The following is a 12,891-nucleotide window of genomic DNA, read 5'->3' as shown; positions in this document are numbered from 1 at the left end:
ATTAATTTATATTAGGCCTATTAACAAAATAACGCCATCTGCATGCAAACAACAACAACAACAAAAATCGATTAGCCTATTATTTGATAGAATATCTATTTTAATATAAATTATATAAATATTTATAAAAATCTGTACTACTACTACTACTACTATAAATAACTTATTAATATAATTATTATAACTATACTTTATTATTATTATTATTATTATGATTATGAAAATTAAAACAACGCCTTCTATATTCTACATGAAATATATTCTATGTATACATATTTTAATATTTATATAAATGATACACATTTTATTTAATAAAAATCATCATCATCCTCAATATTATGAAAATTAAAACGCCATCTATATCCTATACGTAAAATATTTCTAATATTTATACATATTATAATATTAATATAAAATGATTTGTTATATTGTAATAACAACATTAATTATTATTATTAGTGTTGTTATTATAAAATAACTAAAAACCAACGTAATTGCAAAGACAGTGAGCTATTTAATCAATGATTTCCTTAAACACACTGCATCATTATGCATTGTTTGCATCTGATCAATATCGAAGTCGCTCAGAAGCTTGTTTTTCAAATACATTCGTTCATTATTCTTTTAGGGCGTCACTGAATGATGCATCTCCTTCATAAATACTTGCGTTCATATATCTTGCATGCACAGCATCCTCTTTTTTAATATGTAATGCAATGCTATAAATCGCAGCCGAGTTATATAGCTATAATGTTCGTTTAAATGAGATACTCTTTTTACCCTCTTCCTAATGAAATAAAGTTAATAAGCCAGCGAGCAGGGATGGGAGGCAGGTCGGGTCAGAAAGCGGCGAGTTACCCAGGGATTTCGGCTTTCATCCGTTGCCTAGCAACCGCGCTCTCCGCGCAACGGCGAGTGTCAAAGCGAGGCGCGTGCAACAGGGCGCAAGACTGCGAGAGAGCGCGAGCTCTATAATAGGAGAGAGGCCTTGTGCTTTTGTTGCCTGGTCTGTATCCAGGTCCATTAGCGACCATCCATCCCACATCGAACCGCGAATCCAATAGGGCCTAGAGGAGGATTTGTACTGATGTACCACCGCAGAGAAGAGATACAGCGTGACCCTGTGGTCGCTTCAAGTAGAGAGAGTATAGCCAACTACATAACAAACCAGGATAAAAGCAGTGGGCCTGCACTCAGCTAAATGAAAAGATGCCGTCCGTCATCAAAAACACACTTTCTCATTAAAATTCCCAATAGGTCTTAAATAGACAGCACTGTTGTGACCTCTTTCCTCTTATGCATGGCCCAGCCGATGATTAAAGGATGCTGGGAAGCGGAGTGCATGTGCACTTTGCTTGCAACCAGTTTAATGTGTTCACCCAACTCTCTTCAGACAGGTCTGTGTTTATGGGGTCGGGCCTGCACACAAGAGGCTCTGGCAGTGAAGTGTATTAGACGTCGATGTGCATTAAAAGCATTTCCGAGGATCTTCCAGGTGCATTTGTGGATGAAACTCTTTATGCCGGCTCAGTGTTGGTGTGTTTGTGAGCACCCCTGTGGCTTGACCGTGGGTTGTTCAGTAAAAGTGAATAACCAAGCTTGTTAAATGTTGACAGGAGATTCTCTACAGTGGGTAGAGAAAAGAATCACCCCCCTTTAAAATAATCACATGTTGCTGCTTTGCAGCCTGAAATGAAGACAGACACCGTTTTTGTTTTATCCAGCTGTATTTACTCAGTGCATCTTATAACATCAAACAAGTGAAAGATAAAACACCAACATGTCTGAAAAAAAACTAAACTAAATCATCAATCATTGAGTAGGAAAAAGGATCACCCCTTGTGTCAGTATTTTGTTGAACCACCTTTTGCTTTAATTAGAGCCTTTAGTCTGTTGGGATTTGTCTCTACTAACTTTGCACATCTAGACTTTGCAATATTTGCCCACTCTTCTTTGCAGAACTGCTCAAGTTCAGTTCAATTTGAGGATGACCGTTTATGGACTGCAGTCTTCAAGTCATTCCACAGATTTTTAATGGGGTTTAAGTCTAGGCTCTGACTGGGCCATGCAAGGACATTCACCTTTTTCTCCTTTTTTTTTGCTGTGTGCTTTGGGTCATTGTCATGTTGGAAGGTAAACCTTCTTCCCATTGACAACTTTCTCGCAGAGGGCAGCAGATTTTCCTCAAGAATTTGACGGTATTTTGCCCCATCCATTTTTCCTTCTATCCTGACAAGTGCTCCAGTCTCTGCTGCAGAGAAACTCCCCTATAACAGTATATCACCACCTCCATGCTTTTCTGTAGGAATGCTGTTATTTGGATGGTGAGCTGTATTGGATTTCCGCCAGACATATCGTTTGGTGTTGAGGCCAAATTATTCAGTTTTAGTCTCATCTGCCTCAGAATCTTCAAGGTGTGTTTTGGCAAAGCTCAGTCGTGACTGCATGAGGCCTTTCTTGAGGAGTGGCTTTTTTCTTGCAACCCTCCCATATAAGCCACATTTGTGGAGAATTTGTGATATTGTTGTCACATGCACACAATGACCACTCTTTGTCATAAATTCCTGCAACTGCTTCAGAGTTACTGTAGGCCTCCTGTGAGCCTCTCTGAGCAGTTTCCTCCTGGCTCTTTCATCCAGTTTGGAGCGACGTCCTGATCCAGGGAGGGTCTGTGTATTGTAGGCATTGATAAAGCCTTCTAGGCATTGATAAAGCCTTTTTTTTTGTATCCATCTCCTGACTTGTGACTGTCCACAACTTTATCTCGGAGATCTTTTGACAGTGCCTTGTCACCCACCCATAGTTGACTGTTTGCTTCAGTTGCACTACCAAGGACTGAAATGCTCCAGGAAAGCTCTTTTCATGCTGAGCTGATCAAATTGAGCACGGCTGATCACAGTTGAAAGTCAAATGACATTTTGTGCCATTGAGAAGGTGATTAGCTACAACTGATTGAGTTTATAAGCCAATTTTAGGAGGGGGTGATCCTTTTTCCAACTCAGTGATTCACTTTTTAATGAATACGATTAATACGATTAAAATAAATATATTATGGATTTAATAGACTTAAATATAAAATTATTTTGATTTAAATTCACAATGAGAATAATAATAAAATAATACAAATAAAAATATTTGATTACAATAAAAGTACAATTTGAGAATTAAAATTGATTCAAATAAATAAAAATATATTTAAAGAAATAATTAAATTGATAAAAAATTTTTTATTTAATTTAAATGAAATGAACAGTAGGCTACAGTACACTGTAAAATATATTTTTAATATTTGTGAATTTACTAGCAATTTCTGAGTAAAAATGGTTTCTAGATCAGTTTTTTTCTTCAGTGTAGCCTACTGTAGTGCATAGCAAAGCAAAATTATGTAACACAAAAGAAACTAAATAGTTTACAAATAGCCTAATATCTTACACATTTATATTATTATATTTTTTTTCACAGTATAAATTGGGTCTTTACATGAAAACATATAATTGCCTTTTAAATTACAGGATGGGGGACCTTCACATGAGAATGTTCATATTTAGTGGTCCGCGGCATGAAGTTATATTTTGTGCATTTATGTTTTTATAACAGCCTGGTTTCGGTAACTTGAACTACTCGTTGATTAGGCCTGAAACAAACACAGCATTGCCTCTTGGGAGAGTTTTGAGGAAGCTAATTAACTTCAGATATTAGACGTTTGTCAAAGTAGTCCTGCTTTCGGCTATCGAGCTAAAAATCGTGAGTGGCGTTCGCCTGATTTTCAGGTAAAGCGTTCTCATTTGCACAGTATTAATGAGTAATGCCGGCTGATTAGACGAATCGAAAACTAGAATTTATCACGGTCTGCTGAACTGAGGACGATGAGTATCACACACTCGCTAGCACATCCTACTATCCAAGCTACATCGCCCCCCTGGGTCCTCCTACCCCGCACCCGCGTCTCCATGGCAACATGCCCTGCCTCACGTTACCCAGAGAGAGAATGGATGCTCTTGTTTCGAGTCTATGGTTCTTGTTGCTCCTGCTTTGAAACAAACCTGAGGCTACACTGGTGAGTGGTAGTTTCTTTGTGTGGTGGCAGGACTTATCGTTCTGGTAACACTGCCTTGTTTTCTTTAATTAATTTAGCCCCCCTGACAGAGAGGATAATGAGGCACGTATGAGTCAGACTCCCTCTTTCTCCCTCAATTCCTCTTTTACTTAGAAAATATGTGCATGTGTGTTGCAATTCAAACATTGATCATTTAGAGCAGGGGTGTCCAAACTCGGTCCTGGAGGGCCGGTGTCCTGCAGAGTTTAGCTCCAACTTGCCTTAACACACCTGCCTTCAAGTTCCGCTTCAGGAACTCGAGCTGCATCGGAGGACGCAGCGTCTCGTTCCCTCGAGGAACCATGGTTACATACGTAACCTGAGACGTTCCTCTTCAGGAACTCGAGCTGCTTTGGAGGACGCTTCAGGAAGCGTCCTCCGACGCAGCGTCTCGTTCCCTCGAGGAACCATGGTTACATACGTAACCTGAGACGTTTCTAGTATGCCTAGTAAGAGCTTGATTAGCTGGAGTTTGGGCACCCCTGATTTAGAGGGTCAGTCCAATCCATGTATTTCAAAACACTGATTATTTCGTTTCATAAACCGAAACAACAAACAGAATCGAACAGCTGAGATAATCAAGTTGTTGAACTTCTTTTGAATACTCATGTATATGGCTAGTCTCTGAGGTTCTTCCTGTGTAATTAGAATCAGAATGAGCTTTATTGCCAGGTATGTTTACACATACGAGGAATTTGTTTTCGTGACAGAAGCTTCCACAGTGTAACAGAATGTAACTGAACAGTAATTATTAGAATACTTAGATCTCCCTCTGCTGGCCAAACACCATAAATACAAGACAGTGGATCAGCAAAACTGTAATTTATTCCTGTGATGGCAAATCTTAATTTTCAGCAGCCATTGCTCCAGTCTTTAGTGTCACATGATTCTTCAGAAATCATTCTATGCCGATTCGGTGCATTTTTTTCTGGATTCTTTGATAAATAGAATATAGAATATAAGTTAAAAAATATTTAATATATATATTTTTTTAATGATTTTCTTTCAGAAAAAAACCTTACTGACCAGGTTTTTTTATGGGTTCAGACATTACACTAACAATAACTTGGGCTATATATGCAAAATTCAAATGAAAATATCAGTGCAAAAGAAAAAAAAACATCTGAAAAAAAAATTCAGTAGACAAAAACTCCATTAAAACAGTTGTGAGTTGAAAATTTAGTGATCTAGAACCTTTATATAGTGAGTGCCATTGTAAAGACTCTAAGTTGATCCCTCACAGTCTCGTTTACACCCGCATTAGATTCAATATGGCATCTAACCTGACTATGGTCCGTGGCCCTAAAATAGGGCTGATACAGCACTCTGCAACATATCAGTTAATTCAACAACCAACCATCGAATAAGATTGGAAAATATAACATTTCACACGTAACAGTTGACAAGATACCAGAATCAAAACGAACAAAATGCATGTTCACATTTGAAATAGAATCTATTATTTATTATTTAGACGCAGGGAGAAAGTTTTTATTTCTTAGTTTTCTTTTTGTTTTTTTCTCTACTGCACAATTTGCATAATTTCATGACATCCTGTGGACAACCACAAAACCATAACATTAGATTTTTTTCTACTTTTTTTTACACGAAGTGAAAAACAAGACTCATTTTACAAGCATTTTTACAGTCTGCATACAACTTCAGATGATGTGTGCAATTTTTTTTCTTTTTAAACTGAATCCGGAGGCAAAATATATCAACAAACATCTAACAAAACATGCAACATCTATGTAAAAACATAGAAACTCTTTGACAACCATTCAATTTGACAGGAAATCTTTTTTCCTTTTTTTTTTAACACTTTGGTTTTCATTCTGAGAGATGTTGTTGATTTTGTCAAACAGGTTGGAATGGATTGATCGAACACATGATTTTAAACTGATCCAGATATTACTTTCTTACACATTTAGACAAATACAATATGTACAGACAGAGTTTGACCTTGATCACAATCACATGCTCAACGTCAGGCCAAATAAATATTCAGACCTCTTCTCGTAGAAAATATCCTATGTATTTACAAAATCAAAAAAATAACCAAATCACATTCACACAGTTTACAGCAACTGAATTCATCAAACGCATCGTGATTTTAAAAGGCATGGGGTTATATTAGAATAAAAGTTTATATTTAGTAGTTTAACATGAAAACAATGTGCTTGTTTAAAGGGAACAACTAAAAAAAAAAAAAAAATCACACTTTGGAAGGTGTGATGATCTAAATAAAACTGATGACACTTGTTACCAGTTTTAATTGGCCATCATAATTATGCACAACATAAAATATGCATTTTTACATTTCAAATCTGCACAGATAATTTTTTTTCCTTTCCAAAAAAAAAAAAATAATAATAAAAATTTTCTGGTCAGCTTATTTTGGACTTATTTTGTCATTATTTACCATAAAATGTTGAAACCTATGAAAACAATCATGTAAAGTGCATATGATTAAAATGTACTGTGCCATAAAGATGACGTAAAAAATAAATAAATAAAATAAACACTATACAATATTCATATAATGATTTTCTTTTCCTTAACAGATATACATATATTCATACACTCGCTTTGATGTCGCATGTTAAGATTTATGCATTCAAAGAACATAATCCATGTTGCATAGATTTACCCAAACAGAACCAGTGGATTTGGTTAAAACATCAGGTTGGCACACGATAGTTCATCTTACTATGACAGTAACTTTATATTCAGGTACATCTGTGCACCACTTGTGCAAGATGCAGATTAAATCATATGGAAACGTTAGTGTACGTTTTATCATAACAGTCTGTTTCCATGTGTGAAATATGTCCACTGATATTGATAATGGAAACACTGACTGCTAAGTTAGAAAATTACTGTCTGGTGTTGAGATCCTAGACAGACAAAACACATGTGCCTTTATCCATCGATGGCACATACTAGTGTCGTTACACACTGATATGGTGCAGGTTAAAGAGGCAGTGATCATAATGAAAAAGAACTAAACTGACATGAACAGATGAACTTTACAGCAGAAAAACAATATTAAAAGTGCACCACCATAGACGCAGGACAGACACCTTGCACCATTAAAGTAAACAACAAACGTTACATCAGGATTTCAATCAAGCCAATTGAGCCAGAACCCTTATATAAACGCCAAGGAGGACTCAAATGTACATTAAGTATTATCATTATTATTATTAATCTTTTTTTGTCATTGCATATTTGGATTCCACATACAACTTGGTCACAAAACAGACTACTGATGACAACATCTGACCACTAACATGACATTTACTTCAAGATGCTGTTCATAAAACAAACACACATCGTGGACACGTACAATCATACTTCTGGATGATCGTAACCTCAGAGAGCCAAACTTGAGGGATTGAGACGCTAAAAAACAAAGCACACCTTCATTTAGCGTCCAGCAAACAGCCATTCTTGAAATGATCAAGAGGAATGTGTGATACCCAGATCATCTCGACTTCATTGACGGATCCATGTCCAATAGCTGACGTCAGTCACAACCTGAAGTTTCAACGTTCCCTAAACATTGAAGACGATACTCAAGACATTATAAACAGAGGAATCTTGAACTGTGCGATTGGATGTTGCATTCAATAAGGGGAATCCATTATATTTACGATTGTCTTTCTTCCTTACAGTATAACCTCCATAGAGTGCATAACATAGTCTGATATGGTCATTATATATCACATGATTGTGTCAACTATATGCTACATCTATCTTCTTGCAAACAATGTTTTTTGCATGAAATATATATGATTTCGGATGTGTGATAAACGCTGAAATGACACTGAAATGTAATAGTTGGTAGTAACAATTGGCCCATGCCTAAGATATTTTAGATGTAGAATGCAGTTGCAGAAATGACTCCCGCAATAGCTGACAACAGCAGTGCTCTGGGAGTGGAAATACATGTATCTATCCTGGTGAATGGACTCAAAACACTTCGTCACAGTATTTAATGCAACCTCAATTTTCTCTTTCCATGATCTATCAGTCATTCCAGACTCACAAACCCACCTTTTCCTGTTTTATTTCTCTTTTTTGGAGGGCACCGATGGGAGATGGACGGCTTGTGATTATGGCTGTGTTTGACTGGTTGTGGCCACTAGCTTGTGCCAGCTGACGGCCCGCTTACGCATGTCCACTTTGTCCAGCCAGATGTAGGCCTCGCCAATCAGGGTCTTCTTCACAAACTTCCCTCCATTTGACACCAGGAACAGCTGTGAAAAGGAAGGGGATAAAAGACGAGAGACAGGTTAAACAAAGAGTGAGAGGAAGTAAATTAAATAGTATAATACATACACTATCATTTAAAAGTTTTGGGTCAGTAAGATTATTTATATTCATATATATTACAAATCATTTTCATGTAGTGACAGTAAAGATTTTTTACATTGCTACAAAAAAGATTTATATTTCAAATAAATGCTTTCTATTAGTCAAAGAATCTTGAAAAGAATGTATCATGGTTTTCACAAAAACATTAATCAGCATGACTGTTTTCAACATTGATAATAAGAATTTTATTTTTTTCCCCAAATCAGCATATTAGAAGATTTCTGAAGAATCATGTAACACTGAAGACTGAAGTAATGGGTGCTGAATATATATATAGCTTTGCCATCACAGGAATAAAATACATTTAATTATATATAAATATTTGAAAAAGTAAATAAATATATTAAAGAAATACATTCAAAAATTCTGTATTAAAAAGGAAAAAAGCTATTTTAAATTGTAATAATATTTCACAATATTCATGTTTTTACTGTATTTTTTTTTTATATATTTAGGTCCTAGGCCATTGAGTGATTTATAAACGAGTAAAAGTACTTTAAAATATAGTCTTATGACCTCTATAGTCTTCAGTACTCTATCAGCATCTTTCTCAGTGGACATTTCACTTATCTTGACTACAATATTTGTATATCAGTGTCATTTCTGAGGATGTGTTTGAGGAATGTTTCATTACCAGGTAGGTGGTCTGGAGATTTGAACTTGTAGGTGATGTTTCTGCACTGCAGGACCTCAAGAACCAGCTGCTCTCCTTCAGTCTTCATTTCCTTCTTTAGAGCAACCTTGATCTCATGATCTATCAGTCATTCCAGACTCACAAACCCACCTTTTCCTGTTTTATTTCTCTTTTTTGGAGGGCACCGATGGGAGATGGACGGCTTGTGATTATGGCTGTGTTTGACTGGTTGTGGCCACTAGCTTGTGCCAGCTGACGGCCCGCTTACGCATGTCCACTTTGTCCAGCCAGATGTAGGCCTCGCCAATCAGGGTCTTCTTCACAAACTTCCCTCCATTTGACACCAGGAACAGCTGTGAAGAGGAAGGGGATAAAAGACGAGAGACAGGTTAAACAAAGAGTGAGAGGAAGTAAATTAAATAGTATAATACATATGCTATCATTTAAAAGTTTTGGGTCAGTAAGATTATTTATATTCATATATATTACAAATAATTTTCATGTAGTGACAGTAAAGATTTTTACATTGCTACAAAAAAGATTTATATTTCAAATAAATGCTTTCTATTAGTCAAAGAATCTTGAAAATAATGTATCATGGTTTTCACAAAAACATTAATCAGCATGACTGCTTTCAACATTGATAATAAGAATTTCATTTTTTTCCCCAAATCAGCATATTAGAAGATTTCTGAAGAATCATGTAACACTGAAGACTGAAGTAATGGCTGCTGAATATATAGCTTTGCCATCACAGGAATAAAATACATTTAATTATATATAAATATTTGAAAAAGTAAATAAATATATTAAATAAATACATTCAAAAATTCTGTATTAAAAAGGAAAAAAGTTATTTTAAATTGTAATAATATTTCACAATATTCATGTTTTTACTGTATTTTATTATTTTTTTAAATCAAATAAATGCAGCTTTAATGTGCAGAAAAGACTTCTTATTTGCTACTGGGTATACAATTATATTGTTCAGCCATATTGCTGTCATTTTGAATTTGCCACAGTTTATAGTCTCTCTCACCTGAATAGAGTGGCCAACAGGATTCAGGTTCAAACGAAATGTCTCATTGAATAGACAGACAGACAGACAGACAGACAGATAGACAGACAGATAGACAGACAGACAGACAGACAGACAGACAGACAGACAGATAGATATATAGATAGATAGATAGATAGATAGATAGATAGACAGACAGATTCAATATTTTAAAATGTATTATAACATCATATATTTCATATATTTGTTGTCTCTAATCAATTTCTGAATATGATTTTTTTCTCTTTTTGGAAGGCTGGAATGTTACTCTATGTTGTCATTTGTTCAATAAAAGCTTATATAAGTGGTGACCTCTAGTGGGCACGCGTGAAATTACAATTTTGCACTGAGCGGAATAGAAAAGCAGTGAACCTTCATTAAACTGTTAATACAAAATATACTGTATATTTATATGATATAAAACATGGAGCTGTACTGTATACTAAAATAGACTACGGAACAAGACATCGGTGGTAACTAAATACAAAACAATGTTTTGTGTAATGTTCATTATGTTGCACAAAGATACACAAAAATGTTCAGTAATGCACTTTTGACACGTTGCCATGCTCGTGACACACTTTGAGTCCATGTTTTGTTGTGCCGACGTCTGTCTCCTTTGACAGCAACAAAAACACACCCTCTGCTGTGATGAATTATTCAGCAGTGCATGTCAGTGACAGTGGCACGTCTAGAACAGAACAGAAGGGGATGACTGTTGTTTTCCTCTGTCTAACAGGTTCTTAGTCTCCTCAACAGCTTTCAGACAAGTGCTAATTCAACCTCAGGGCTGAACCTGACCTGCATAACATGGTTTAAAACTCTATTATGACTCACAGTTTGCCAATTTTATTTAGTTCTCATGAGGTTCACTGCTATGAGCACGGGAACGACTAAAAGTAGACTGTGTGTGAACTGCAACCTCAATTGAAACTGGAATATAAAAGAGATTGTTACCTTCTGAATCAGCCAGGTTCAAAGATTCAAGTCCTCTGCCTTTATCTGTTCCATTTGGAATGTTTTTCCTGATGGAGAATCAGATAAAAAGGTGTGAGAACTACAACTTTTTTACTATTTGGATATACAAGATTAGATGTGAACTATTTGGGTTTTTTAATGCAGATATATATATATATATATATATATATATATATACATACAGTGCCTTGCGAAAGTATTCATACCATTTTTTTCATGTTTTGTAATGTTGCTGCCTTATGTTAAACTGCTTTAAATTACTTTTTTTCCACATCAGTCTACACTCCATACACCATACTGACAAAGCAAAAACAGAATTGTCACAACTTCGTAAATGTATTAAATATAAAAAAACTGAAATAAGTATAATGCATAAATATTCATTAACTAAATATTTAGCTGAAGCACCTTTACAGCCTCAAGTATTTTTTGTTTGATGCGACAAGCTTTTCTCATCATCATTTGGCAATTATCTGCCATTCTTCACCTCGCCTCTCCACCTCTCAAGCTCTGTCAGGTTGGATGGGGGCAGATGCACATTTTCAGGTTTCTCCAGAAATATTTGGCTAGGTTCAATCCCAGGCTGTGTTGGGCCACTCAGGGACATTCACAGAGTTGTCTATAAGCCACTCTTGCTGTGTGCATAGGGCCATTGTCCTGTTGGAAGGTGAATCTTCTGCCCGGTATGAGGTTCTGAATGCTCTGGACTGGGTTTTCATTAAGGCTATCTCAATATTTTGGTGCATTGAGCTTTTCTTCTACTCTGACGAGTCCCTCAGTCCCTGCCACTGAAAAACAGCCCCTCAGCATGAGGCTGCTACCAGCACACTTTACTTTTGGGATGGTACTCTGCAGATGATGAGCAGTGCCTGGTTTCCTTCAAACATGATGTTTGGAATTGAGGTTCATCAGACCAGATAATACCGTTTCTCACAGTCTGAGGGTCCTTTAGGTCCTTTTTTCAAATTCCAAGTGTGTTTTCACGTGTCTTCACTGAGGAGAGGATTGAGTTTGGCCACACCGCCATAAAGCACAGATCGGTGGAGTGTTGCAATGATGTTTGTCCTTCTGTAGGTTTCTCCCGTCTCCACATATGATCCTGGCACTCAACTAGAGTGACCATCATCTTCTGCTCCTGAGCTAAATTTCAACTGTCTCAGATATGCAATGGAATCATTTAAGTTTTTTATTTTTAATAAATTTGCAAAGATGTTAAAAAACTGATTTTTGCTTTATCATTATGGTGCATGGAGTGTAGATTGATGTGGGAAAAAGTCATTTAAAGCAGTTTAACATAAAGACAGCAACATAACAAAATGTGAAAAAAAAGAATACTTTTGCAAGGCACTGTATGTATAAGTGCTGGGCAACGATTGATCGCGATTAATCGCATCCAAAATAAAAGTTTTTGTTTACATAGTATATGTGTGTGTACTGTGTATTTTTATTATGTATATATAAATACACACACATGCATGCATATTATTTAAGAAAAATATAATATGTTTATATATTAAATATATTTATATATAATATAAATTATGTGAATATAAATATATACATGTACATATTTTCAAAATATATACTGTATGTGTGTATAAATATACACAGTACACACACACATATATTATGTAAACAAAAACTTTTATTTTGGATGCTGTTAATCGCGATTAATTGTTGCCCAGCAGTAATATACATATATATATATATATATATATATATATATATATATATATATATATATAT

This window comes from Sinocyclocheilus grahami, unplaced genomic scaffold, assembly GCF_001515645.1.
Source record: "Sinocyclocheilus grahami isolate Dianchi unplaced genomic scaffold, SAMN03320097.WGS_v1.1 scaffold874.1, whole genome shotgun sequence".
Taxonomy (NCBI): domain Eukaryota; kingdom Metazoa; phylum Chordata; class Actinopteri; order Cypriniformes; family Cyprinidae; genus Sinocyclocheilus; species Sinocyclocheilus grahami.
Note: the sequence above shows the minus strand (reverse complement) of the source record.